This window comes from Ranitomeya variabilis, chromosome 4 (assembly GCF_051348905.1).
Source record: "Ranitomeya variabilis isolate aRanVar5 chromosome 4, aRanVar5.hap1, whole genome shotgun sequence".
NCBI classification, from domain to species: Eukaryota; Metazoa; Chordata; class Amphibia; order Anura; family Dendrobatidae; genus Ranitomeya; species Ranitomeya variabilis.
In genome coordinates this window covers 195,682,727-195,710,275 of record NC_135235.1, presented here as the reverse complement: position 1 = coordinate 195,710,275, position 27,549 = coordinate 195,682,727, and the positions used below count along the sequence as shown (strand labels likewise).

At 43.8% G+C, this 27,549-nt stretch overlaps 1 protein-coding gene and 1 long non-coding RNA gene across 2 annotated transcripts in view; one reads left to right on the top strand and one right to left on the bottom strand.

Annotated features, from left to right (window-relative positions):
* The window catches only part of TMEM150B (transmembrane protein 150B), a 125,432-nt gene that overhangs the window by 84,025 nt on the left and 13,858 nt on the right, over positions 1-27,549 (bottom strand). The window contains exon 2 of the mRNA XM_077259542.1: positions 6,359-6,489. The gene's annotated coding sequence lies outside the window, so the exon portion shown is untranslated. The remainder of the gene's footprint in view (positions 1-6,358; positions 6,490-27,549) is intronic.
* The window catches only part of LOC143770182 (uncharacterized), a 35,328-nt gene continuing 14,176 nt past the window's right edge, over positions 6,398-27,549 (top strand). The window contains exon 1 of the long non-coding RNA XR_013214564.1: positions 6,398-6,530. This is a non-coding gene — a long non-coding RNA (uncharacterized LOC143770182). The remainder of the gene's footprint in view (positions 6,531-27,549) is intronic.

The window sequence follows — 27,549 nt, the reverse complement described above, 5'->3', positions numbered from 1 at the left end:
AAGAGGAAAAGTGTCTGTTTTATTTCTCTTTGTTTTTTGAGCATGTTCTTTTCGGGTTTCCATTCACTGGGCTACGGCAGACCTGCATAGTATTTTTTATAATAAAGTGGTGAAACAGGGAAAGTGTTGGGGAGTGTTTATTTGAATAATGTATTTTTTTTTTGTGTATGTTTAATTTTTTTCCTGAGTTAGTAATGGCACCTCATGTCATTTTTTAAATTATTTATTAGGTTAAGTCATGTACAATTAGCTACATATGCAAGGCACAAATTATATATCTGACGAATATCCAATTATACTGTATATCTATTATATTTGATTGCATTCCTTTACATATCCCACGTGTTTACATGGACTTGTTGACTTTCATTGGCCTTGTCATCCGTGCTGCAGGTAAAACCCATGTGTGGGTCATGCGTGTGAGACCATTTACATGTGAACAGCCCCATAGGTAATAATGGTTACATGTGGATACGTGTCTCTGGTATGTGTGAAAATGGATGCCACACGTACCAGAGACATGTACATGTGAAGGGGCCTTAAGGGTATGTGCACACGTTGCGGATTCTCTGCGGATCCGCAGCATTTTTTGCAGTGCAGAAACGCTGCAGATCCGCAATTGATTTACAGTACAATGCAAATCAATGAGAAAAAAAAAAATGCTGTGCACACTTTGCGGAAAATCCGCTGCGGAAACGCTGCGGTTTAAAAGAAGTAGCATGTCACTTCTTTTTTGTGAATCTGCAGCGTTTTTGTACCCATTCCATTATAGAAAACCACAGGGGTAAAAAAAAGCAGCAAATCCGCAAGAAAACTGCAGCAAAAACGCACAAAAAAACGCTGCAGAACCGCACAAAAAGCCGCAGGTGCGTTTTCTGCCAGGAGAGACAGAATCCGCACCAGAAATTCCTAAGCCTAATCCGCAACGTGTGCACATAGCCTCACTGCAAGTGCGGCTGCAGGGAGAAAAGGTCGTTGTATTCTCCATGCAGCTGCTCACTTCCTGTCATTAGGGCAGACCTGGGGGATGTTAGCACTGTGCACCCGATCAGAGCGCTGTTATCCCAAACTCCCAAACAAGACAGTTTTGCATTTCAGTTTTTTAACTCCTATATGAAAAATAGTCTTTTTTTTTTTTTTTTTTTACCAATGTGCTTGATCCATATTTGGTCCATACATCACTTTTTACAACCTCTGTTGCATCCGTTTTTTTTTTCGTTTGTAAAAAACGAAAAATTCTTATTAAGTAGTAAATGACATCTGTGTGCTAAATGTTTATTTTTACACTGCCACTGACTTGTTTGAACCACTAGAAAGATCAAATTAGGACGTTTCAGGCTGTTTATTTTTCTTGGGGGCAATCACCCCCAAAAAAAAGGACACGAGAAAATGCATATTAATTGTAATTGCCCTGTGATGATATGTGGAAACATCCTTAAACTGTCACATATATTTAATACAGCATTCACCTACTGATTATCACCATGACTGCAAATAAATAATGTTTTACGGCAGATTCCTTTCCTTGCATGTAAGTCCACAGACTGAGCAGCGTCCCGATATACCCATTATTATTTATTATTATAGCGCCATTTAGTCCATGGCGCTTTAAATGTGAAAGGGGTGTACATCATTAAAAAAAAAAAAAAAGGAAAAAGTATATATGTCTCCTAAGAAAATGTGACAGATAAATGCAAGCTAAGGGTAAAGTCGAGCACTACAGCTTTGTGCATTCATTACTCTATGTCCTGAATACATCCTGTATTATATCCTCGAGCTGCAGTCACAATGTTGTCATTGAAAACAGTTGAGAAAATTGTTTGACAGCTATCTTCACTGACTTTGATGGGGCACTTTTATTTTCCTACATTAAAGGCAGGAATGACAAATTTCATTTCTAAAGCCAGAAGAATTGTGAATGCAGCTCTGGAGCACAATGCTACTTTAACACGTTGCGTCGTCGTCCCCCCCCCCCCCCCCAAGGTTTTTTATACAAATTAAAATCTGCTTTTTACAATATCTGTAAAATCTTTAAGATTTCAGAGAAATCTCATGTATACTCTTGTTTTTTTCCCCCTGACTGAATTGGAAAACTGCAGCAGGTCACTTCTGGAAGCGTTTATTCACCCATAGAAAGAAATGAGAATCCACATGTTTTTGCTGCGATTTTGGTGAATAAAACCAACTTTATTAAACTTGTACTGTAGGCAAAGCACACGTGTAATCCGCAGCCAAAAATTGCAGGAAAAAAAAAAAAACATTAAAAAAATGAAGCAAAACTTGATTTTTTTTTTAGGCACTTTCTTTAGCCCTTTCACAACATATGCCTTACTAGTCCGGCACATGTCGCGTCTCCCCCTTTGATGTGCGCTCCGGTGCTGAGTCCATATCTTTCCCAACACGTCAGCTGTTTTGAACAGCTGACATGTGCCCGGAAGAGCCGCGGGTGGAATCGCAATCCACCCGCGGCTATTAACCCATTTAATGCCGCTGTCAAACGTTGACAGCGGCATTTAATGCACACTTCCGGCCATCACGCCTTTGCCCCATTCAAAAATAAAGCAATAAAAAAAAATAAAAAAAAAATATACATATATTTGGTATTGCAGAGTTCAGAAACGTCCAATCTGTCAATATAAAAAAAAAAAAAAAATCAAAACGCCACAATTACATTTTTTTGTAACATTGCATTAAAATGGTATCATTAAAAACGTCAGCACAGCACGCAAAAAAATAAGCCCTCACCCAACCCGAGATCACAAAAAATGGAAAAGCTATGGGTATCAGAAAATGGCGCAATTTTTTTTTTCTTAAGCAAACTTTGGCGCTTTTTTTTCATCACTTAAATGAAAAAGAACCTAGACATGTTTGGTGTCTATGAACTCGTAATGACCTGGAGAATCATAGTGGCAGGTCAGTTTTAGCATTTGATGAACATGGAAGAAAAAAAAAAAAAAAAAACTGTTGTGGAATTGCACTTTTTTTTTGCAATTTCACCAGACTTGGAATTTTTTTTCCCCATTTTTAAGTACCTGCTATGGTAAAACCAATGATGTCATTCAAAAGTACAACCTTTCCTGCAAAAAAAAAGTCCTCACCTGGCCATATTAACTGAAAAATAAAAAAAGTTATGGCTCTGGGAAGAAGGGGAACGAAAAACAGAAACGCAAAAACGAAAAAGGGCTTTGTCTCAAAGGGTTAGTGCCAAGAGAGAAGGTTTTGCCTGCAGAAAAAAATGCTACAAAAACGCAACAACATTGGCTGTATCTAAGGGCTGTCCCACACGTCCAGATAATTCCGGTACCGGAAAAAATCGGTACCGGAGTTATCCGTGTCCGTGTGCCCGTGAGCTCACGTAGGCCATACGTGCGGCACACGTGTGCGGCCCATGTGCCGAGTGGGTACCACACGGAGCGTGTGGTACCCACTCTGCATGGTGCTGAAGCCGCGATTCATATCTTCTGTGCAGCAGCGTTTGCTGCATAGAAGATATGAATAATAGTGTTTAAAATAAAGATCTATGTGTCCCCCATCCTCCCACCCCCTGTGCGCCCCCCCCCGCTGTTCAGAAAATACTCACCCGCGTCCCTCGTTGGCTGTCGCTGCTTCCTGGTCTGGCCCCATCTTCTCCTGTATGCAGTCACGTGGGGCCGCTCATTTACAGTCATGAATAGGCGGCTCCACCCCTATGGGAGGTGGAGCCACATATTCATGACTCTAATCGTCGGCCCCACGTGACCGCATACAGTAGAAGGGCCGGCCAGCACAAAACACTGTGAGGGAGGCGGGTGAGTATTTTCAGAACAGCGGGGGGCGCACAGGGGGTGGGAGGGCGGCGGACACATAGATCTTTCTTTTAAACACTATTATTCATATTTTCTCTGCAGTAAACGCTGCTGCAGGGAACATATGAATCGCGGATTCAGCACCAGTGGGGGGGACAGCGCTTACTGTAGCGCTGTCTCCTGCATGCCACACGGACTGCAATCAGAGAAGGTCCATGTGTGGTCCGTGTTTTACACGGACCCATTGACTTTAATGGGTCCGTGTAATACGTGCGCTCCCACGAACACTGACATGTCTCCGTGTTTGGCACACGGAGACACGGTCCGCAAAAAATCAATGACATCTGCACAGATGCATTGATTTTTATGGGTTTACGTGTGTCAGTGGCTCCGGTACGTGAGGAAACTGTCACCTCACGTACCGGAGACACTGACGTGTGAAACCGGCCTAAGCGGGAAGACAGACCGCTGTATAACTCGTGCGAGGATCACATCGCAATTCTTGGACTGAACGTCAGCTCTCCTGCCCTGAGCTTGACAGCCGCATAGAAATACCTCACGTTGTTATGTTCAGGTCAAGAGAGCCGACGGCCAGTCCATGCACTATGATGTGATCTTCGTATGAGAAATACGGTCGTTTGCGCCTTTCATTAAAACACAAAATTATTGCACAACTAATTCACATCATTTTCTGTCTTCCAATTCATTTTGGGGGTGGGGTGGTGGAGACATATCTTTCAACTAGATAAAGTTAGTTTCAGAAAACTGTTTCATAGCAGCATTTGTGCCTCAACGTTATTGATGCAAGTTCATGCCTAAGGTGTGAGGAATCAAACTGGCAGCATCTTGGATCCTTTTTATAGAGACAAAAGCCTGAAAAACGGCACAACCAGTGCTTGAGCTACACCAGGGGTGGGGAACCTCAGGGCCATTTACGGCCCTCGATGACCTTTTATCAGGCCCCCGAGCAGATTCTCAGGGACCACATTCTTGGGTAGGGAGCTGTATTTTGATTACAACCAGCTCATTAATTTCTTCTTGCTCTTAGCACACACACGCAGTGTTCACTACTGAACACTGAAGGGCATGCAATGAAAGATTACGTCCTGACACCAGGATATACTTTGTGGGCGGAATTTGTACGGCCCCCGAAAGATGGTATAAATATCCAAATGGCCTTTGGCAGAAAAAAGATTCCCCACGCCTGGGCTACACTGACATGGCAGAATTGCATCTAATAACTTCCTATGATGTTGCGTTGGGACCTGCGAGCTCCTCCAACACAGAATTGCAAATCTTTTCCAATGTGCTGGATTTTCTGTCTGAGAATTTTTATCACGTGTCACATGTGTAGCCCTAGCCTGAGGCCACGTTCACACGCTCAGTATTTTACCTCAGTATTTCTAAGCCAAAACCAGGAGAGGAACAATCAGAGGAAAAGTATAATAGAAACACGTCACCACTTCTGTACTTATCACCCACTCCTGGTTTTGGCTTAGACATACTGAGGTAAAATAGTGACCAAATACGGAGGTAAAATACTGACCAAATATTGAGGTAAAGTACTGACCAAATATTGAGGTAATGTACTGACCAAATACTGAATGTGTGAATGTGTCCTAAAGCATCAAACAAGCCTAAAACACTTTCAGAAATATCATCTATGTAGATACTTTCTACATGCCAAAAAAAACATGTTGTAAAAATGCCAAAAAATAATGGAAATAAAATATTCTGTACCAAATTTGCACCCCATAAAGAAGAACGGATATAGAACTTTTTTTTTTTAATGGAAACCAATTAGTTCTGTCCCATAGATTATAAAGAAAATTTTAAAAGAATAGAAATGTAGTCCTTAGTCCAATGAAAAATCAGTATTAGGGTATGTGCACACGTTGCGGATTCTGCTGCGGATTTTTCCGCAGCGGATTTGGAAAAACCGCAGTGCAAAACCACTGCGGTTTTCACTGCGGATTTTCCTGCGGGTTTTCAACTGCACTTTCCTATTGGTGCATGTTGAAAACCGCTGCGGAATCCGCAAAAAGAAGTGACATGCTCCTTCTTTTTTTCCGCAGAGAATCCGCGCGGAATTTTCCACAGCATGTGCACTGTGGTTTTTGTTTTCCATAGGGTAACATTGTACTGTACACCGCATGGAAAACTGCTGCGGATAAGCAGCGTCAAATCCGCTGCGGATCCGCAGCAAAAACCGCATCGTGTGCACGTAGCCTTAAAGAAATATATGCGTCCTGTAAAGGCCAAAATAAATCTTTGCTGCGGTTGGGATTATTCAGACGTCCATGGATCTCGGTCGAAAAATGCACGGACTGTTTGCTGGTGTCCCACCGGAGCATGATAGCTTCATGATTTTTATTTCAGGCTGTCCCGATTGAGGTAGGAGAGCCGCATTCAGTGTTCTGTGCTCAAACCCATTGGCACAGACATCTGAGTGGGTTCTTACAGGGCTGATCATATGAATGGATTAGAGCCAGCCTACCACTAATTGCGCACACACACACTAATGTATATAGAGCGTTGTATATATAGGCAGATTTGTTACGGTTCACACATACCTTGTGCTGTTCTCTCTGGGACTTCCTTCAGTAAATCAGTCAGCTTCCATGAGAGCCAGTTAGGTTGGTGTGACTTATTAGTACAAAGCACACCCACCTGATGACATAGGTAAAGGAGAAAAGTCCATGATCTGTGAAGGAAGTCACACAAGTTAGTACCCTGTAATGACAGGTGAGTCAGGGTCATTACTAAGTTCAGGACTGTTACAAGTATTATGTATGTGCACAAAGTAGCAGATTCCTGTACAGTATATGTATATCTATCTATCAGTGATAGGACGTGTAACACTTTCCTGCAGGAAATCTATATCATTGCAAAATCCAAGAAGCTACAAGTCAGGTTACATGACTTGCTGTAAGGCGATATTTGACTTTCTCGCACTTGCATTGTCATTTCTATACTTTTTTAAACTAATGAACAAATTTGATTACAAGTGTCAGTAATGTAGATTTCTGGGCACATAACCCAACATGTTGCAATAACTTTTAATTTTTCCTCTCCTGGAACTTTTTTATTTTTTTTCCATGGACATAGGAGTGTCTTTTTTTTTTTTTTTTGCGCTGCATTTTTTTGTTTCTTCTTTATGTTTTATGTTTTAAATAAAGCAGATTTGTTTTTTTATACTTCCTGGTATTTGCGGTTTTCACATACTGGGCTCCAAAACAAACCAAAGTGATTGTCTCTGCAATTAAGAAACGTAGCGCAAAACTGGGATTTCTACAAGGGACTTAACTCAATTATTTTGAGCATCTGACAGGTCCTCTATAAATGTAATTGGTATTTGCAGATCCACATTAGTAACCTGACCTTTTGCCTAACTGGTCATTAATGTGACATCTGTGTCCACCTTCTCTGTTTCTGCTTCCATCGTCGGCCGTGTTGCATCTTTGTAGCAGGCGACAGAGTGACCATGCAATGTTTTTTTTGTGTTTCTGGGACTTGTGCTATTGTCCTGGCCAGGAGCTCTGGGGTTAACATTTTGTCTTTAGGTTCCTCCTGATAACTCAGGGTGGGACCACTGGCTATTTAAGATACATAACCCTATTGCCAGTTATAGATTTGCAACGCCTGGTTCACGCATGTCATAGCTGCTTTCCCAGTAGGCTCATGGTGTTGACCTTGGGTTTTCTGACCATCCATCTGCCTAACGATTCTGTTCTGGTCATCCAGTTCTCCCCTCTCCGTGACACTTAAGTTCATCTATATTTAACACCTTCATTTATTAATTTTGATTTTTCCTTTCTTCCAAGAGTCATAATAGTTTATTTTTTTGCATTGATTTTACCATATAGTGTACTCTAAAATGGAAAAAAAAAAAAAAACAAAGTGCGGTGGAATTGCATAAAAAATGCAACTGTACAATAGTTTTTTTTAATTTACCATGTTCACTACATGGTAAAAGTAACCCAGTAATCTGATTCCCAAGGTCAGTATGAGTACGTGGATACCAAACTTGTATACTGTAGGTTTTTTTATTCATTTAACCCTGTAGAGATCAGATTGAAGAATCCATTTTGTCTTCCTATTCAGAAACGTCTGGCTCATATGAGCAAACTTGAGCAAGGTAGACATTTCCTTTTATGGACGCATTCCTTCTTGTTATTGTGACCTTTAACCTACATTCCAGAAGTTGAACGTTATCAGTAGAATAGATACTCTTTTGTTAGAGAATATGAGCGCTTGTACGCATGTCTGTAATGCTTATCTCTTTGCCATATAAAAAGAGGGGTGAGAGACCAGGGGGGCCAGAAGCGCTCCTGGGCGATCCCTGTCTATGTACACACGAACCTTTTGTATTGTGTGTTATTTACTTGGATCTCTCTACATCAGAAAGCCAGGGACGGATGAGGACTCAACAATTCTGGCGCCTGAACAGGGACCTGAGGAGAGAGTGTTTGCTCGAGATTTACCTGCGGATACGGACAACGGAGATCTGGGATAATGGACGGCAAATGAAAAAACCTGGCCAGGTAAGAGACATTATTAGTTCTCTTTTATCTGCCCTGTATTATCCGAAAGATCTCTATGAGCCGTGTCACGCTGGGTTAGTCTAGTAGTGAGTAGATACCTATAAAACTCGGGTTACCATATTGTATAGATTTATGAGTCTAGTCCCTGGCAGTGTGTGAACAGTGTGTGAACAGTGTGTGAACAGTGTGAAGGTTGTGACATGTTGTGAAAGAAGAATAGAAGTACGTAGAACAATAAGCCACGATTGTTAGAACAAGGTTATTGGTGAAGTCAGCCTAACTGGGTTATGAGGTAGCGTCCTTCTGGGAGACCTCCGCCCATGCTTGACTCTCCTATAGAACTTGTTTCTACATTCCCTGGATAAGGTGTGATAGAATGAGCCCAGGACGCGGTTTTCATGAGCCTGGGACAAGTATGCTAACTGACACAGAAAGTTTTGTGATCTGTATGGTGTTGCTGGGTCTGTGTGCATAATAGCACTTAAGTACGTCCTGCATATTAGAAGAAACAGAGCAGACAAGCCCTTCAATATTTTAGCTCCCTAGGAGAGAAGGCAACGAGACGCCACCAACAGAGGAAGTGGTTGTCCAAACGTCACCTGGGGTAGAAATAGCAAATATTGAAAGGATATTTTAGCTCCCTAGGAGAGAAGGCAACGAGACGCCACCAACAGAGGAAGTGGTTGTCCAAACGTCACCTAGGGTAGTCATAGCTAATATTGAAAAGAAAAATGGGAAATAAACAGACAAAAACCGTCTTAGGACAAGTGGAAGCAGCAGATATCATACAGGAAAGATGTGGAAAGTCAGTTAGAAGTCAGATTAGAAGAGTGAGAGAAAAATTGGGAATTTCAGAAGCACTTATGTTCAGTACAGAATGGGAAAGACTGAGTAAAGAACGAGGTGGAATTATTAAAGACAATGGGTGGGAAGAAATCATACATTGTATGATAGAGGTCTCATTAGGACCTAAATGTTTTGCATCCAGATTTTTGTATGCCAGAGGTGCCCCAACATGTCTGTTAGGAACTGATGTACTAAAGAAATTAGAAGCTAACATCAATTTTAGGGAAGATGGCACAGTTATGTTGACTATCCCTGATGATGCAGAATCATTAGAACAATATGTCAGAATTCAGGCTTTTGAGGATTATACTGAAGAAAAAGAGTACACCACAGATCTAGATCTCTCAATGATCCCAGAAACACTGTGGGCACAGGGTGACACTGATGTGGGATTATTGCATATCTCTCCTGTAAAATTATCTGTGCAACCAGGAGCTGTTCTCCCACAGCTCAGACAATACCCTGTGAGTGCCCAGCAGGAACTAGCAATTACAAAACAGATAGAGGAATACAGAGAGAAAGGAGTTTTGGTAGAGATACAATCACCTGCTAACACCCCTCTGTATCCAGTCAAAAAGAGAACTCTTGATAAGAGTTCTATGCCCAAATATCGTATGGTACATGATCTAAGAGAAATAAACAAAGTTCTAGATCCAATCACCCCAGTTGTACCCAATCCTCATACGTTACTATCACAGATACCAGCCAGTTCTCAAGTGTTTACTGTAATAGATCTTTCAAATGCATTTTTCTCGGTTCCTTTACACCAAGACAGTTGGCATTTGTTTGCATTTACATTTAAGGGCAAACAGTTGGCGTGGACACGCCTTCCACAGGGAATGATACACTCCCCTACTCTTTATTCAAATGCCCTACAAACAGTTCTTCAAAGGTTTGAACCTGAATCACAGGTAGTAATTTTGCAGTATGTGGATGACATACTACTTTGCTGCCCAGATCTAGAAACTGCAGAAAGGTCCACTGTGAGTTTACTATGTTTTCTAGAAAAAGAAGGGTGTAAAGTGAATAGACAAAAGCTACAAGTTTGTCAGATCAAAGTGGTCTTTCTAGGTCATTGCATTTCTCAAGGTAAAAAGCATCTTACACCTCAAAGAACTGAAGCAATAAGACAGATGAATGAGCCTAGAAATCATAAACAGCTACGAGCATTTTTAGGAATAGTGTCTCATTGTAGACAATGGATTATACATGCCAGTCAACTAATGCAATCACTGTATGACTGTGTAAAAAGTGAACCTTATTTGTTGACAAAAGAAGGTCAGATTTCGTTCCAACAATTAAAAGATGCCCTTGTTTCAGCTCCAGCGTTAGGGCTACCAGACTACACCAAATCATTTCAGCTTATGGCTGCAGAAGTTGATTCCCATGCTACAGGAGTTCTTACCCAGAAGCATGCAGGGAAACAAAGACCAATTGCATATCTTTCAGCAAGGTTAGATCCAGTAGCTAGGGCAGCGCCAACCTGTGTACGTGTAGTTGTTGCTGTCTCACTATTGTTGGACAAAGCATCAGAAATTGTCCTAGAGCATCCACTCACAGTTCAAACTACACATGATGTTTATGGGATATTAAACCAGGTCCAACCAAAACACATTTCTATGGCTAGACATTTGCGGCTGCAGTGTTCTTTGCTGCTCCCCTCTACTATCACATTTGCAAGGCTTCAGACTCTCAATTTAGCTACATTGCTACCTCTCGAGTCTGAAGGGGGGAATAAGGACACTGATCCACACGCAAATTTTTTCCCTACAGACACACATGATTGTACAGAGCTCATTTTACAAGAAACGGTAGGCTTACCCAATGTATCCGAAACACCACTTCAAAATCCAGATTTAGAGCTGTTTATAGATGGTAGTAGGTTTGCAGATGACACAGGTAATTTCCATACAGGGTATGCAGTTGTGTCAGAATCTGAAACTCTCAAAGCAGAACCTCTTCCACCGAAACAGTCTGCACAAGAAGCAGAACTAACAGCATTGATCGAAGCGCTAAAAATAGCTGAGAATCAGACAGCTAATATATACACTGATTCTAGGTATGCACATGGTATTGTGTTTGACTTTGGAGTAATCTGGAGAGCTAGAGGTTACATGACAGCGTCAGGCCAACCTGTAAAACATGCTTCTCTGATCAAACAGATCTTAGAGGCTGCACAAGAAACAAAAGAAGTAGCAGTAATTAAGGTAGCTGCACATGTGAGACTCGACACTAGGGAATCTAGGGGAAATGATAGGGCTGATAAAGCAGCCAAGGCAGCAGCGGTCAAACCCTTACAGCAGGTTCATACTGTAAACCCCACAGAAAATACTGAAGATAGACTGAGACAAGCACAGGAAGATGCAGGAGAAGAGGAGAGGGACAGGTGGAAAAAGGAAGGGGCAGAAGAACAAGCAGGAATTTGGAAGAAAGATGGACTAATATGTCTACCTAGAGCCTGGTACCCGATTGTAGTTGGTGGACTCCACCACCCTACTCATGTGTCTGCAAATGCAATGACACTACTGGCAAAGCAAGTCTGGTTGGCTCCAGGTTTTGGCAACTATGCAAGAGACTATTGTGCTGCATGCGTTATATGCCTAACACATAATCCCGGACAGACAACAAAGACCCCTATGAAGCACCACGTCCGACCTCTCTATCCGTTCCAGCGATTACAGATAGACTTTATCCAGCTGCCAAAAAGTAATGGGTATGAGTATGTGTTGGTATGTGTGGACATGTTCTCGGGGTGGCCAGAGGCCTATCCAGTTCGGAAGGCTTCAGCTAAAAACACTGCTGTAAAGCTAGTTGCCGAACTGATACCCCGTTACGGTCTCCCTGAAGTGATCGAGTCAGATAGGGGTACTCATTTCACTGGAGAAATATTTCAAAATGTACTGAAAATGTTGGGTGTTGAAAGTCAGTTACACACTCCGTACCATCCTCAAAGTTCTGGTAAGGTGGAACGCATGAATGGAACTTTAAAATTAAAAATACAGAAAGCCATGGCTGAAACAGGAAAGCCTTGGACAGAATGCCTTCCACTGGCCCTTTACTCAATACGCAATACCCCAAGGGGTAAGACTAAACTGTCTCCATATGAAATTTTGTTTGGCAGGACTGCCAATTTAGGATGTTATTTTCCACAACAACTTGTGTTAAATATTGAGTCATTGACTTCTTATGTGCAAAATCTTCAGAAACAATTAACTAAGGTGCATGCACAAGTTTTTGCTTCCCTTCCAGATCCTGACAACACTGAAGGAAGTCACAAGTTGGAACCAGGTGATCAAGTCTATGTAAAAAGACACACCAGAAAGGCTCTTGAACCAAGATTTGACGGACCCTTCCAAGTCCTGTTGACAACACCTACATCAGTCAAGCTTGAAGGAAAGGCATCATGGATACATGCAAGCCATTGCAAAAGAGCAGTATAAAACTCATAACATTGATGTTAATAGTATTAACCTCAACGGAGGCATGGGATAGACTAAATTCTTTAACCCCTTTGAATAATAGATTCGTGCAACATCATAGAAAATTAGTACATGACATTTAAATTAAAGGACGTACAACGACTCAGAGATCAGTATGATAAAGACAATGACCAGAATAAGGATAGCTGGTGGTCTGATACTTTCTCTTTTCTCAACCCAGCCAACTGGTTCAGAGGGATTGGTGGGTGGGTTGCTGGGATCATGCAGAGCATAATACATATAGTTATGATTATTGTAGTCATATACGTACTATTCCAGATTGTGCTCAAGAGTATCTCAGTATGCACAGATAAATTTTGTGTAATAGATGCAAGAGTATAAATTTTCTTCTTCATTCTTATGTTATCCTCTAGTGATTCTAATTAATATTACCGTACTAATTTTTGTTTTTATATTTTAGTATACTTATTGCAAAACAAAGAAAAGGTTGTGAGAGTTAAACGGAAGAATTGATACTAGATTTGATTTTCTTATTAATAATATAAGTGTGTACATGTGTAATACCAAAAATAAAGGCTTTGTCTTTGGCCCTGTGGTAATCTAAAATATGGATATGTTAAAGGGGATTTGTGATAGATCATAAAAGGAATATGTCAAAGGGGGGAATTGTAGAGATCAGATTGAAGAATCCATTTTGTCTTCCTATTCAGAAACGTCTGGCTCATATGAGCAAACTTGAGCAAGGTAGACATTTCCTTTTATGGACGCATTCCTTCTTGTTATTGTGACCTTTAACCTACATTCCAGAAGTTGAACGTTATCAGTAGAATAGATACTCTTTTGTTAGAGAATATGAGCGCTTGTACGCATGTCTGTAATGCTTATCTCTTTGCCATATAAAAAGAGGGGTGAGAGACCAGGGGGGCCAGAAGCGCTCCTGGGCGATCCCTGTCTATGTACACACGAACCTTTTGTATTGTGTGTTATTTACTTGGATCTCTCTACATCAGAAAGCCAGGGACGGATGAGGACTCAACAACCCCTTCACGACCAGAGTTTTTTTTGTTTTTCGCTCCCCTTCTTCCCAGAGCCATATCTTTTTTTTATTTTTCGGTCAATATGGCCATGTGAGGGCTTGTTTTTTTGCGGGACAAGTTGCACTTTTGAACGACATTGTGGGTTTTAACATATCGTGTACTGGAAAATGGGGAAAAAAATCCAAGTGTGGTGAAATTGCAAAAAAAAAAACAACAAAAGTTCAATTCCACTTCTTTTTTTTTTTTTTTTACCATGTTCACTAAATACTAAAACTTTTTTATTTAAGTGGTAAAAAAAATGTCGCCACTTTCCGAAACCTGTAGCGTCTCCATTTTTTAAAAATTTTTCGTGATCTTGGTTTGCCACATTTTTTTTTTCGAATGTGGAAAACTGCAAACCAGTGCCTCTTAAGAATAAAGCAAATGCGAGCAGGGACAAGCTGCCGTGACAGTTAGGATATGTTCACACATGGCGTATTTGCCACTTTTTTAATCCAAATTTTCAGCTGCTCTTTGCAGTAACAGCAAATTCTATGAGATTTCAGAAATCTCATGCACACATATTTTTTTTTGCCCTCAGTATTTTGTGTTTTGCTTGTTTCTTCGGAATAGAGCATGTCACTTCTTTCAGCGCTTTTTCAGCATTGAAAGTAAAGGGTGGTGAAAAAACTCTGAAAAAACGTAGGTATCAGGTTTTGGTGTTTTGTTTTTTTTTTGTGCCAAAACCTCATGAAGTAGAGTATATATATATATATATATATATATATATATATATATATTTATTTATTTATTTTGTCAGCATGCATAAGAGACAAATTTAGCTTGACAAAAACACAAGAAAAAACATGCAAAACCTGCTTTTATAACCTGGAAGAGGTAATTTGTATAAAGTTGCTGAGAAATCATCTTTTCCTATCGCCACGACAGCACCCTACGAGAGAGGGGATCCGCCCACCATCTGGACAGGAACCTACAGGATTTCAAGGGGCGGTCCCCCTCACCACTCCAGTTTGGGTTCCTGTCCTAGATGGGAACAGACAGGTGCTAAGCACGAAGTTCTTACCCGGGTCCATCAGCCTCTGCGCGGTGTCTGCGAGAACGGCAGAGACGGGGAAACTGGAAGCAGCGTCGGGGGTGTCCTGCTTGCAGACCCCTCCTCGTCTGGCCATGTGGAGATCATGATTCCAGGGGTCGGGCAGAGCCACCCTGGGTCGCGTATGGGCGGCGCTGGCTCGGCGTCTCGTCAGCGCTTGTGACCCGGAAGTAGATGGTACACTTCCGGGGGAGGAGGCGCGGCTGCAGGTATTAAGCAGCGGGAGCTGTGGAATGAGTGTGCGGCAACATGTCCTCGGTAGGGGACACAGAGCACCTTCAGGTGGAGGTGCCTGAGCAGCGCAGCAAAAGCGGTAGCAGCCGCTCAAGGAGAAGCAGCAGTGTGGTACGAGGGCAACAGCGTTCGAGCGCCCCAGCGTCACGTGTGGATTCACCTCCTCCGAAACCAGTACTCTTGGGGTCAGCCTTTGGTGAGTGTTAAAAATACACCTAGTAGCTGATATGGTCCATTTTTTGTGCTTTGTTGTAGGTCAAAAAGACGTCAAAAACTAAGCATAAGCAGTGTGCATTGTGCACAGTACCTTTGCCTGATGGCTATAATAAAAGGCTTTGCAGGCTTGTATTTGTCAGACCTTAGAGGAAGAAGCTCCCCTTCGTTCATCAGACCTCAGGGCGGTCATCAGGGAAGAGATAAATTATTCCCTTAAAGGCAGTCGGCATGAGAGGTCTATTAGGGGCTTATCACCTGGATCTAGCCCATCTTTACAAGAGGGTGAATGTTCAGGCTCCTCATCGCCATCCTCCTCGGATGAAGAGGGAAGGCCATGCTTTTCGGTGGATAATATGGATGGGTTGGTTAAAGCGGTTCGCACAACCGTGGGGGTTGCGGAGAACAAGGAGCCGAGATCAACCCAAGATATAATGTTTGCGGGGTTGTGTCAGAGGAATCGTAGGTCGTTTCCTGTAGTAGACACTGTTAAGGACCTTATTAAACATGAATGGGATAAGCAGGACAAAGGTTTTTTGCCATCCTCTGCAAAGAGAAGATATCCCTTTGATAAGGTTTTAGCTGAGTGGGTGAAGGTCCCTAAAGTGGACGCAGCCGTAGCTTCCACATCTAAGTCAGGCACTTTACCACTAGAGGATGTAGGCCTTCTAAAGGATCCGTCTGATAGAAAAGCGGATATGTTCCTGAAAAAGGTTTGGGAGTCGTCGTCAGGAGCATTCAAACCTGCAATTGCTAGTACCTGCACTGCCAGATCGATTATGGTCTGGGTAACTCAGCTGGAGGAGCAGCTGTAATCTAAGGTGCCTAGAGACAAATTGCTGAATTCCCTGTCTCAGATTCGTGAGGGTGTGGCGTATTTGGCAGATGCATCTGTAGACTCTCTGAAGCTTGCAGCCAGATCGGCGGGACTCTCGAATGCTGGCCGGCGAGCTCTATGGCTTAAGACCTGGAAAGGGGATGCTCAGGCTAGAGCTAAACTGTGTACTATTCCATGCAGGGGTGAGTACTTATTTGGCCCTGTGCTGGATGACATCCTTGCCAAGGCAGAGGATAGGAAGAAGGGATTTCCTAAAGTATTCAATCCTACCTGTAGGAATACCTAACCAAGAGACGCATGCCATACCGGAAACCTTATTCAAACCGGGATTGGGATCCGACGGAGCCGAGGAAGAAAGGTTCAGACTTCAGTACCTCATCATCATCATCTTCAAGGCGTAGACGCAATTACCGATAAATCACAACTTCCAGTGGGGGGTAGATTAAGATATTTCTATAACCAATGGGCCAAAATAACTTCCAGCAGCTGGATTCTGGGTATAGTTGCATCAGGATTAAAGTTGGAGTTTCGGGAGATACCTCCTGATTACTATGTATTGACTGCCCTTAATTCTTCAGATTAACAACAGGCCCTGGAAAGAGAGGTTCAGCTGTTGAGACAAAAGGAGGTTATTGTAGAGGTACCGAAAGATCAGGAAGGGGAGGGGTTTTATTCCCCTTTATTTTTAATTTCCAAGCCTGATGGATCCTTTCGGACCATCATAAATTTACGGAAGCTGAATAAATTTCTACAATACCATGCCTTTAAAATGGAATCCATTAAATCGGAGACTAAACTTCTTTTTCCCAGGTGTTATATGACAGTCCTGGATCTAAAAGATGCGTACTACCATCTACCCATTCACAAGGATCACCAGCGGTTCCTCAGAATGGCTGTGCAATTAAACGATCAGGTCAGACATTTTCAGTTTACGGCAATGCCATTTGGATTATCTATGGCACCGAGGGTGTTTACTAAGATCATTGCGGAAGTAATGGCCTATATCAGAGAACAAGATACATTAGTTATACCCTACTTGGATGACTTCTTGGTAGTGGGGAATTCGTTTTTTCCAGTGTAAGATTTGCCTAAACTGTATAATATCATCTCTACAGGACCTGGTTTGGTTGGTCAACCTAAAGAAATCAAAACTAGAGCCATCAACGAGTCAGACTTTCCTCGGTATTCTGCTAAATTCAGAGGATCAGCTATGTTTCCTTTCAGAGGAAAAAAAGCAGAGGATTATTCACAAAGTCAGGACTATAAGAAAAGATCCAGATCTGACCTTGAGAGACGCAATGTCCCTTCTGGGGTCATTGACATCATGTATACCGGCTGTTCAGTGGGCTCAATTCCACTCTCGGGTATTGCAATCCCAAATCCTAGATGCAAAAAGGAGTCTTCAAGGTCGTCTGATCGGAAGACTCAGACTATCCACCACCACTCTCTACAGTCTAAAATGGTGGCTAGATATTGGACATTTGTCAAAAGGGGTACATTGGGGAATAATACCGGACACCGCGGTCACAACCGATGCCAGCCCAATAGGTTGGGGAGCTCACATAAGAGATGTTTGGACACAAGGGCAATGGTCTCTCCTAGAAACCCAAAGATCCTCAAATTGGAAGGAGCTTACAGCAGTAAGATATACCCTGCTCAAATGGCTGCCGATCCTGCGGGGTTCAAATGTACGGGTGCAGACCGACAACATGACAGTAGTGGCATACCTCAACCATCAGGGGGAGACAAGGTCAAAATCTCTAATGAACACCACCGCAGACATACTCACCATAGCCGAAACTCACTTCCTCTCTTTATCAGCAGTCCACATACAAGGAGAACACAATATGGAGGCAGATTACCTCAGCCATCATTCTCTATGTCAGGGAGAATGGTCTCTAAACCGGCTGGTGTTCAAACAGATAGTGGGTCTTTGGGGGTTACCCGTTATAGATTGCTACAAGGGAAAACAGACAGATCAGGAAGTTTGCATCCCTTCGGGTAGCGGACAAACCTTGTATAGTAGATTCCCTTCAAATTCATTGGGATTTCCCTCTAGCATATGCGTTTCCCCCAATGTGTCTGATTCCTCTAGTTCTCAGGAAGATCAGGGAGGAGAAGGCGAGAGTAATCCTAATTGCCCCCTTCTGGCCCAGGAGGCCATGGTTCTCCTTAAGGTACCTTCACACGAAACGACTTTGTAACGATATCGCTAGCGATCCGTGACGTTGCAGCGTCCTCGCTAGCGATATCGTTTAGTTTGACACGCAGCAGCGATCAGGATCCTGCTGTGATGTCGCTGGTCGCTGAATAAAGTCCAAAACTTTATTTGGTCGTCTGATCGCCGTGTATCGTTGTGTTTGAAAGCAAAAGCAACGATACCAGCGATGTTTTACCCTGGTAACCAGGGTAAACATCGGGTTACCAAGCGCAGGGCCGCGCTTAGTAACCCGATGTTTACCCTGGTTACCAGCGTAAAAGTAAAAAAAACAAACAGTACATACTCACCTGCGCGTCCCCCAGCGTCTGCTTCCTGACACTTACTGAGCGCCGGCCCTAAATTGAAAGTGAAAGCACAGCGGTGACGTCACCGCTGTTCTGTTAGGGCCGGAGCTCAGTCAGTGTCAGGAAGCAGACGCTGGGGGACGCGCAGGTGAGCATGTACTGTTTGTTTTTTTTTACTTTTACGCTGGTAACCAGGGTAAACATCGGGTTACTAAGCGCGGCCCTGCGCTTAGCAACCCGATGTTTACCCTGGTTACCCGGGGGCCTCGGCATCGTTGGTCGCTGGAGAGCGGTCTGTGTGACAGCTCCCCAGCGATCAAACAGCGACGCTGCAGCGATCGGCATCGTTGTCGCTATCGCTGCAGCGTCGCTTCGTGTGAAGGTACCTTAACTCAAAGCAGTGTCAGTGCCCGACCCTTGGGTGTTGCCCTCGAGTCCAGAACTTCTCTCTCAGGGTCCATTTCGTTACCCCAATGTGGAGTCTCTGCATTTGACAGCGTGGAATTTGAGAGGGAGCTGCTAGCATGGAGGGTTTTTTCGAAGGCCTTAATATCTACCCTTTTAAGTAGCCATAAAGAAGTTACTACTAAGATTTATTCTAAGGTTTGGAAGAAGTTCCTTGCCTTTCATCAACATCCCTTAACCCCTTCATGACCTTGGGATTTTTCGTTTTTCCGTGTTCATTTTTCGCTCCCCTCCTTCCCAGAGCCATAACTTTTTTTATTTTTCCGTCAATTTGGCCATGTGAGGGCTTATTTTTTGCGGGACGAGTTGTACTTTTGAAAGACATCATTGGTTTTAGCATGTCGTGTACTAGAAAACAGGAAAAAAATTCCAAGTGCAGTGAAATTGCAAAAAAAGTGCAGTCTCACACTTGTTTTTTGGTTGGCTTTTTTGCTAGGTTCACTAAATGCTAAAACTAACCTGCAATTATGATTCTCCAGGTCACTACGAGTTCATAGACACCTAACATGACTAGGTTATTTTTTACCTAAGTGGTGAAAAAAAATTCCAAACTTTGCTAAAAAAAAAAAAAAAATAATAAAATAAAAATTGCGCCATTTTCCGATACCCGTAGTGTCTCCATTTTTTATGATCTGGGGTCGGTTGAGGGCTTATTTTTTTGCGTGCCGAGCTGGCGTTTTTAATTATAGCATTTTGGTGCAGATACGTTCTTTTGATCGCCCGTTATTGCATTTTAATGCAATGTCGCGGCGACCAAAAAAATGTAATTCTGGCGTTTCGAATTTTTTTCTCGCTACGCTGTTTAGCGATCAGGTTAATGCTTTTTATTGATAGATCGGGCGATTCTGAACGCGACGATACCAAATATGTGTAGGTTTGATTTTTATTTTTTTTTTATTGATTTATTTTGATTAGGGCGAAAGGGGGGTGATTTAAACTTTTATATATTTTTTTTTTTTTTTTTTTTCACATTTTTTTTTTACTTTTGCCATGCTTCAATAGCCTCCATGGGAGGCTAGAAGCAGGCACAGCACGATCGCCTCTGCTACATAGCACCGATCTGCTGTTCGCTGCTATGTAGCAGAAAATCAGGTGTGCTGTGAGCGCCGACCACAGGGTGGCGCTCACAGCTGCCGGGGATCTGTAACCATAGAGGTCTCAAGGACCCCTATGGTTACAACACTCAAGCATCGCCGACCTCCGATCATGTGACGGGGGTCGGCGATGCCGTCATTTCCGGCCGGATGCGGTAGTTAGATGCCGCTGTCTGCGTTTGACAGCGGCAATTAACTAGTTAATAGGCGCGGGCAGATCGCGATTCTGCCCGCGCCTATTGCGGGCACATGTCAGCTGTTCAAAACAGCTGACATGTCCCGGCTTTGATGCGGGCTCACCGCCGGAGCCCGCATCAAAGAGGGGCTTCTGACCTCGGACGTACTATCCCGTCCGAGGTCAGAAAGGGGTTAACAGACAGGGTTCCAATTCCGGCAATTCTGGAGTTCTTGAAGAAAGGCCGAGAATTGGGATTGGCGGTAAATACCCTTAGAGTTCAGGTATCAGCCCTAGGAGCCTTATATAACAGCAATGTGGCGGGAAATAGATGGGTATCCAGGTTTATTAAAGCTAGTGAACGTAGTAACCCAGTTCATATTGCCAGATTACCGCCATGGGATCTAAATTTGGTTTTGGATGCTTTAACAGAACCCCCCTTTGAGCCGTTAGATTCTGCCTCCATTAAAATTTTAACTTTAAAAACAGTCCTTCTAGTAGCCTTGACTTCTGCTAGAAGAGTTAAGGTATGTGCACACGCTGCGGATTTTGCTGCGGATTTACTGCGGTTTTTGTTTTCCATAGGTTTACATGGTACTGTAAACTTAGGGAAAACTGCTGCGGATCCGCAGCGTCAAATCCACTGCGGATCCGCAGCAGTTTTCCCTAAGTTTACAGTACCATGTAAACCTATGGAAAACAAAAACCGCAGTGCACATGCTGCGGAAAATTCCGCGCGGAAACGCTGCGGAAAAAAAGAAGTAGCATGTCACTTCTTTCTGCGGATTCCGCAGCGGTTTTCAACCTGCACCAATAGGAAAGTGCAGTTGAAAACCCGCAGAGGAATCCGCAGAAGAAACCGCGATAAAATCCGCAGTGAAAACCACAGTGGTTTTGCACTGCGGATTTCACAAATCCGCTGCGGAAAAATCCGCAGGAGAATCCGCAACGTGGGCACATACCCTTAGTGATATGCAAGCGTTGTCAGTAGACCCTTCCTATCTAATGGTCTTTCAGGATGAGATCGTTTTGAAACCAGATCCAGCATATTTACCAAAGGTAGCTTCTAAGTTCCACAGAAGTCAGGAGATATATTTACCATCATTTTGTGATAATCCAGTTTCAGCAGAACAGAAATGTCATATGCTAGATGTTAGAAAGGCAGTATTAGGGTACGTGTCCACGGTCAGGAAACGCTGCGTGTTTGACGCTGCGTAGGGCCGCAGCATCAAACACGCAGCGTCCAGATGTTCCAGCATAGTGGAGGGGATTTTTTGAAATCCCGTGTCCACTATGCGTGGAAACACGCACGCGGCGGCCCTGCGACTCCGGACATGCTGCGCGTCTTTTCAGATCGCAGCATGTCCATGTTCCTTGCGGCGACGCTGCGTCGCCGCAAGGAATAACACAGGGCCCTATGCGTGGGGTGTGATGATCCCGGATGTGTGCAATGAACACATCCGGCATCATCGCGTCCCAGAAGGGGGCGGGGCTTAGCGCCGAGCGGGTTTGCCGCTCCGGCGATACCGCCGGCCATCCTGATCGTGGACACATACCCTTAGAATACTTGCACAAGACAGAACCTTGGAGGCAGAGTAGGGCTCTGTTTGTTTCTTTCCAGAATCCAAGGAAAGGGGCGAGTGTAACAAAAGGTTCTATCACCAGATGGATCAGAGATGCAATATGTCTTGCCTATTCTGCCAAAGGTCAAATGCCACCGGAAAGCATCAAGGCCCACTCCACTCGAGCCATGGCCTCATCCTGGGCGGAGAAAGCAGACGTCTCCATAGACGTAACATGTAAGGTGGCAACGTGGTCATCTCCTTCCACCTTTTATAAACATTACCATCTTGATCTATCACCTAAGGCCAACTTAGTTTGAGCGTTCGGTACTTAGTGCTGTAGTCCCTCCCAGATGATTAGTCTTTGGAAGTCTCTCGTAGGGTGCTGTCGTGGCGATAGGAAAACCGGTTTTTACTTACCGGTAATAGGATTTTACAGAGTCCACGACAGCACATTCCCCCCCCCGGTAGTTAATCACTGGATTCCTGCACTCTATTGGAAGGTGTGCCTTTAGCTTGTCACTCTGTAGAGGTGATGGTATTTAGTAATGTTTAAGTATATATGATTGTGCACTAACTCAATGGCGGTGTCCCTTATACTCTGAAACACAAACTGGAGTGGTGAGGGGGACCGCCCCTTTAAATTTTGTAGGTTCCTGTCCAGATGGTGGGCGGATCCCCTCTCTCGTAGGGTGCTGTTGTGGACTCTGTAAAATCCTATTACCGGTAAGTAAAAACCGGTTTTATCACAAGGCATCTGATATGAGACACACAGGGAGGACTATTTTCAGCATTCTATAACTGGATGCCCATATTAATAGTTTAGATAGGTCAAATGTGTTGACGGATTCCCTTTAAGGCTGGTTTCACACGTCCTGATATTTCCAGTACCGGAAAAAAACAGTACCGAAGATATCAGTGTCATACCCATGGCAATCAGTACCACACGTATCGGTGCCTCGGAAGCAGCGGTACTGTTAGCACTGTTCCCAGGCGCCGGGTGCTTTAGACTGCAGTTCAGCTCAGTGAGTTCACCGCAGATCTTTGATCACTCTATGGCCGGGGTCACACTACAGCGTAATACGGACGAGTGCTAAGCGATAAAAAAATGCATAGCACTCGGACCAATGTTAATCTATGGGGCAGCTCCCATCAGGGGCGCTGCCATCATGAGGCAAGTTGAGAACTTTGCCTCAGGCAGCAGCGCATCCCTCAAGCCAGGGGGCAGCAGAGCGGCGGTCAGAACACGTGGTGCTGTTGCCGACTCTCCCTGTAATCCCTGCTGACCCTTGCTGACACTCACAACCTAACGTGACTGCTACCTTACTAGGAGCTGCGCCGTGTCTCCCGATCCTGGGGACACACATTGCTGTTTGCTGGGACTCTCAGAGGACATCTCCTGCCCACGCTCTGCTGCACTGCTCCATGACTCCGTCGTAGTTCACCACTTCACTCCATCAGACTCCTCAGCCTTGTCTCTGCCTGTGTGCACACAGCAGGCAATGTTTGCTCCCACTGGCATCCTGCCCAGCATCTCTATATGCTGCTGCACTGTGCATGTATGTAATGTATAGCGCTGTTCACATGCACAGGATTGGATCTGTGAGTTGCAAAACGTGCATTGGGGCTATGGTTGTGTTGTCCAGGAGAGGTATTATGGGTAAGAACATTAATACATTTATGGGATAAGTGGTGGTGTGTTCTTTTTTACATACAGGCATTTGGCACTTTATGGACTTCGGTCACTATTGATTGCACATGTTTTACTCCGTGCATATCAAATATGAACATGCACCTTTTCACACCAAGCACTAGCACTTTATCTAATCTTTGATTAAATATGATACCCACTTCATGATAGATTTTCTGGGACCCACATTTATGATGTTAATCCCTCTCTGTATGTAACTTTTGTTGTTATTAATTGTAAATATATGTGCCTTTTTGTTACAAGAAAGAAACTTTAGTATATTTACCGGTACTTCTTGTTGGACCAATTACTCCAAGTTTTCTGTTGTTGTATTTGTAGTACCAGTGATTGCACTCGCATAGACTGAAAAGCACCAATGAAAATCAGACTTGTGAGTGAGCCCTAGTAGTGCCATCGTTAGACACAATTGTGCGTAGATTTATGTCTTGCGCTATATTCACGACTGTGTGTGTTGTGTTGCACGCTAGAGACAGTTGTGCGTCTTTGTGTCTGTGTCCAACACAAGAGACACTATTGTGGATACCGCACAACTCAGGCAAAATAAAAAACACAATTGTGTATTGTGCTACACAATACAGACACACAATCATAAATATGGCACTTTACACACATTTGTGTGTTTGCCTTAGACTACTTTCACACTAGCATCATACGACGCACTTCGAATTGCGTCGTTGCGATGTACCGACGCATACTGTGCAAGCGCCGCACAACGGGGGCAGCGGACGCAGTTTTTCAATGCATCCGCTGCCCCATTGTGAGGTGCGGGGAGGTGGGGGCGGAGTTCCGGCCGCGCATGCGCGGTCGGAAAAGACGGGCACGACGCACCAAAAAACGTTACATGCAACGTTTTTTGGTGGCGACGGACCAACGCAACACGACGCAACTGTCGCACGACGGTTGCGACGTGTCAATGCGTTGCACTGCGTCGCTAATGCAAGTCTATGTAGAAAAAACGCATCCTGCAAGCACTTTTGCAGGATGCGTTTTTTCTACAAAATGACGCATAGCGACGTGCAGTGCACGACGCTAGTGTGAAAGTAGCCTTAGTTCTAATGCTATCATCACACACAATTGTGTATAGTGTTGGAGTTGTATAATTGTTTTGTGTGCCGTATCCGCCATGGTGTGTATTGTGTGGCACTAGTGCTGTATGCTATATAAGTTATGTAGGTGATACTGTGATTATTCACAGCAGTCTATCTATATTACAGCAACTGCTGTGTATAAGTGCAGTATATATATTCTATATAGAACGGTTGCAGTATCACCTATATGATGTATACAGACAGCTCTATATACATTATGTTGGTGATGGTGATACTGCTGTATATACATTTTATAGGCGATATTGCAATTGTGAAAAGCAGTTGCTGTAATATAGATGGACTGCTGTATATATGCTGTATGGGCTCGGAGCGGACGTTCTCCCCACGTTATCAGCTGATCAGGTACTCTCTTGATGCTATTAATGTAGCTATGTGCCACTTGGCTTCTTACTTCTGCGGGCTCTGTTTATTATTTTGTTGCTATTAAGCATTATGACTATGGAGTGCGCAGGGGCCATTGTTGCCCTTTGTGTTTAATGTATTGTATCGGTCTGCTAACGTGGGGATTCCGTTTCGCTTCTATGAGTTCCATGCACTCTGAAGCAGATTTTAACCCATTTTCACTTTCTGATTCCTTGTGTTGTATTTTTGTATTTAAATAAAGATTTTGGTATATTTCTTTGGACTTTGCTGCACCAGTTCTTTCTTGGGTTTTGCTTATGCAGTATTTGGTGTGTCCTAGTACTCCATATACAGGTGGTAGCCTCCTCTTATATATATGCTAACTACGCTATCATGAGCAGAGGGTATATAAGGCTTTGCCTGTATTGTTTTCCCTGCTTTTACTTGCTGTATATAATTGCGGTGTCACCTAAATAACATATATAGAGTAGTCACAGTATTACCTATATAATGTAAATACACTAATCTATATACATTATATAGGTATACTGCTATATATACATTCTATAAGTGATACTGCGACTATACATAGCAGTTGCAGTATCACCTATATACTTAACATGGACAAAACAGAATTCATCATCTTTCCCCCATCTCACGCGACCCCCCCAACGAACCTATCCATTACAGTAAATGGCTGCCCACTCTCCCCAGTCCCACAAGCTCGCTGCCTCGGGGTAATCCTTGCCGCTGATCTCTCCTTCAAACCACATATCCAAACCCTTTCCACTTCCTGCCGACTTCAACTCAAAAATATTTCATGAATCCGTTCATTCCTCAACCAAGAATCTGCAAAAACCCTAGTCCATGCCCTCATCATCTCTCGCCTTGACTACTGCAACCTCCTGCTCTGTGGCCTCCCCTCGAACACTCTCGCACCCCTCCAATCTATTCTAAACTCTGCTGCCTGACTAATCCACCTGTCCCCCCGCTATTCCCCGGCCTCTCCCCTCTGTCAATCCCTCCACTGGCTCCCCATTGCCCAGAGACTCCAGTACAAAACCCTAACCATGACATACAAAGCCATCCACAACCTGTCTCCTCCATACATCTGTGACCTCGTCTCCCGGTACTTACCTACACGCAACCTCCGATCCTCACAAGATCTCCTTCTCTACTCCCCTCTTATCTTCTCTTCCCACAATCGCATACAAGATTTCTCTCGCGCATCACCCCTACTCTGGAACCCTCTACCACAACACATCAGACTCTCGCCTACCATCAAAACCTTCAAAAAGAACCTGAAGACCCACCTCTTCCGACAAGCCTACAACCTGCAGTAACCACCGATCAACCAAACCGCTGCATGACCAGCTCTATCCTCACCTACTGTATTCTCACCCATCCCTTGTAGATTGTGAGCCCTCGCGGGCAGGGTCCTCACTCCTCCTGTGCCAGTTATGACTTGTATTGTTTAAGATTATTGTACTTGTTTTTATTATGTATACCCCTCCTCACATGTAAAGCGCCATGGAATAAATGGCACTATAATAATAATAATATATATATTCAGCAGTTGCGGTGTCTCCTATATGATATACTGTATATGTGTGTCCTATGTGATTTATGCATCATAATATAGTATAATACTGTCTTAATTATAATGTAGAGTTGTGTCTTGTGTGTGTGTATATAGTGTAGAGCTGTTCATACAGTATATTTCTGTGTATATAGTATAGAATCCACACTACATATGTAGCGCCCCCACTGCCGCAGGGCCGAGGGGTACCCGGTACCGGGCCTCTAAGTCTCTGCTCTGGGGTTGTCACGGTGGCTAGACCCATACCGTGACCCTGCTGAGGGGCATACAATAATAGATGTGGATGGTGGTGGAGGTGCGGTGCAGTAAATAACGAAGACACCAGGTTGCAGTCTCTTTACCTCTTTACTGAAGGCTTCTGAGTCCTCAATCCGGAATACGGTTAACAGGGCTGCGCAAGTCCGGCCGGTCCGATGGCACCTCCAGAGTTCCCTTTGCAGGTGGAAATCTGTGCCTACCTTCCTGCGCTTGTGTTGTGGTCCTCCCCTGCTGTGCTTACGGGATAGTACCCCACAACTGTTGTGTCTGTTTCTCGTGTTCCCTCACAACTCGATTCTGATGTTCTCCAGCTACGTCCCCCTGATCTTACGGTTAGGACGCACCCGTATGACGGGAGGCTCGGAGCTCTTCCGGGACTCTTGCGTCACCCCACTCCTGTTGTTACCCCCCCTGTGTCTTCCTGGGTCTGGGTGAGACAGCCCGCCTGTAACTGACTGTCCTGTCGTAGGTTTGAAGTTTGGCTTGGAGCTCTATACTTCCTCGGCGTTCCGGCCACCGGTTATGCGCCTCAATAGGATGTTGCCTCGTCTTACAGCACGACTCCTACTGGTATTCTCCTTGTTGCGTTGATCTCGTTTCTCACTCAGCACAATAAATCTCGCTTCTTATCCTTTCTTGGGGTACCGCCGCTATATCGTGCAGGCGCGGTCCCATAACGTTCTCTCTGTTCGCTAGGC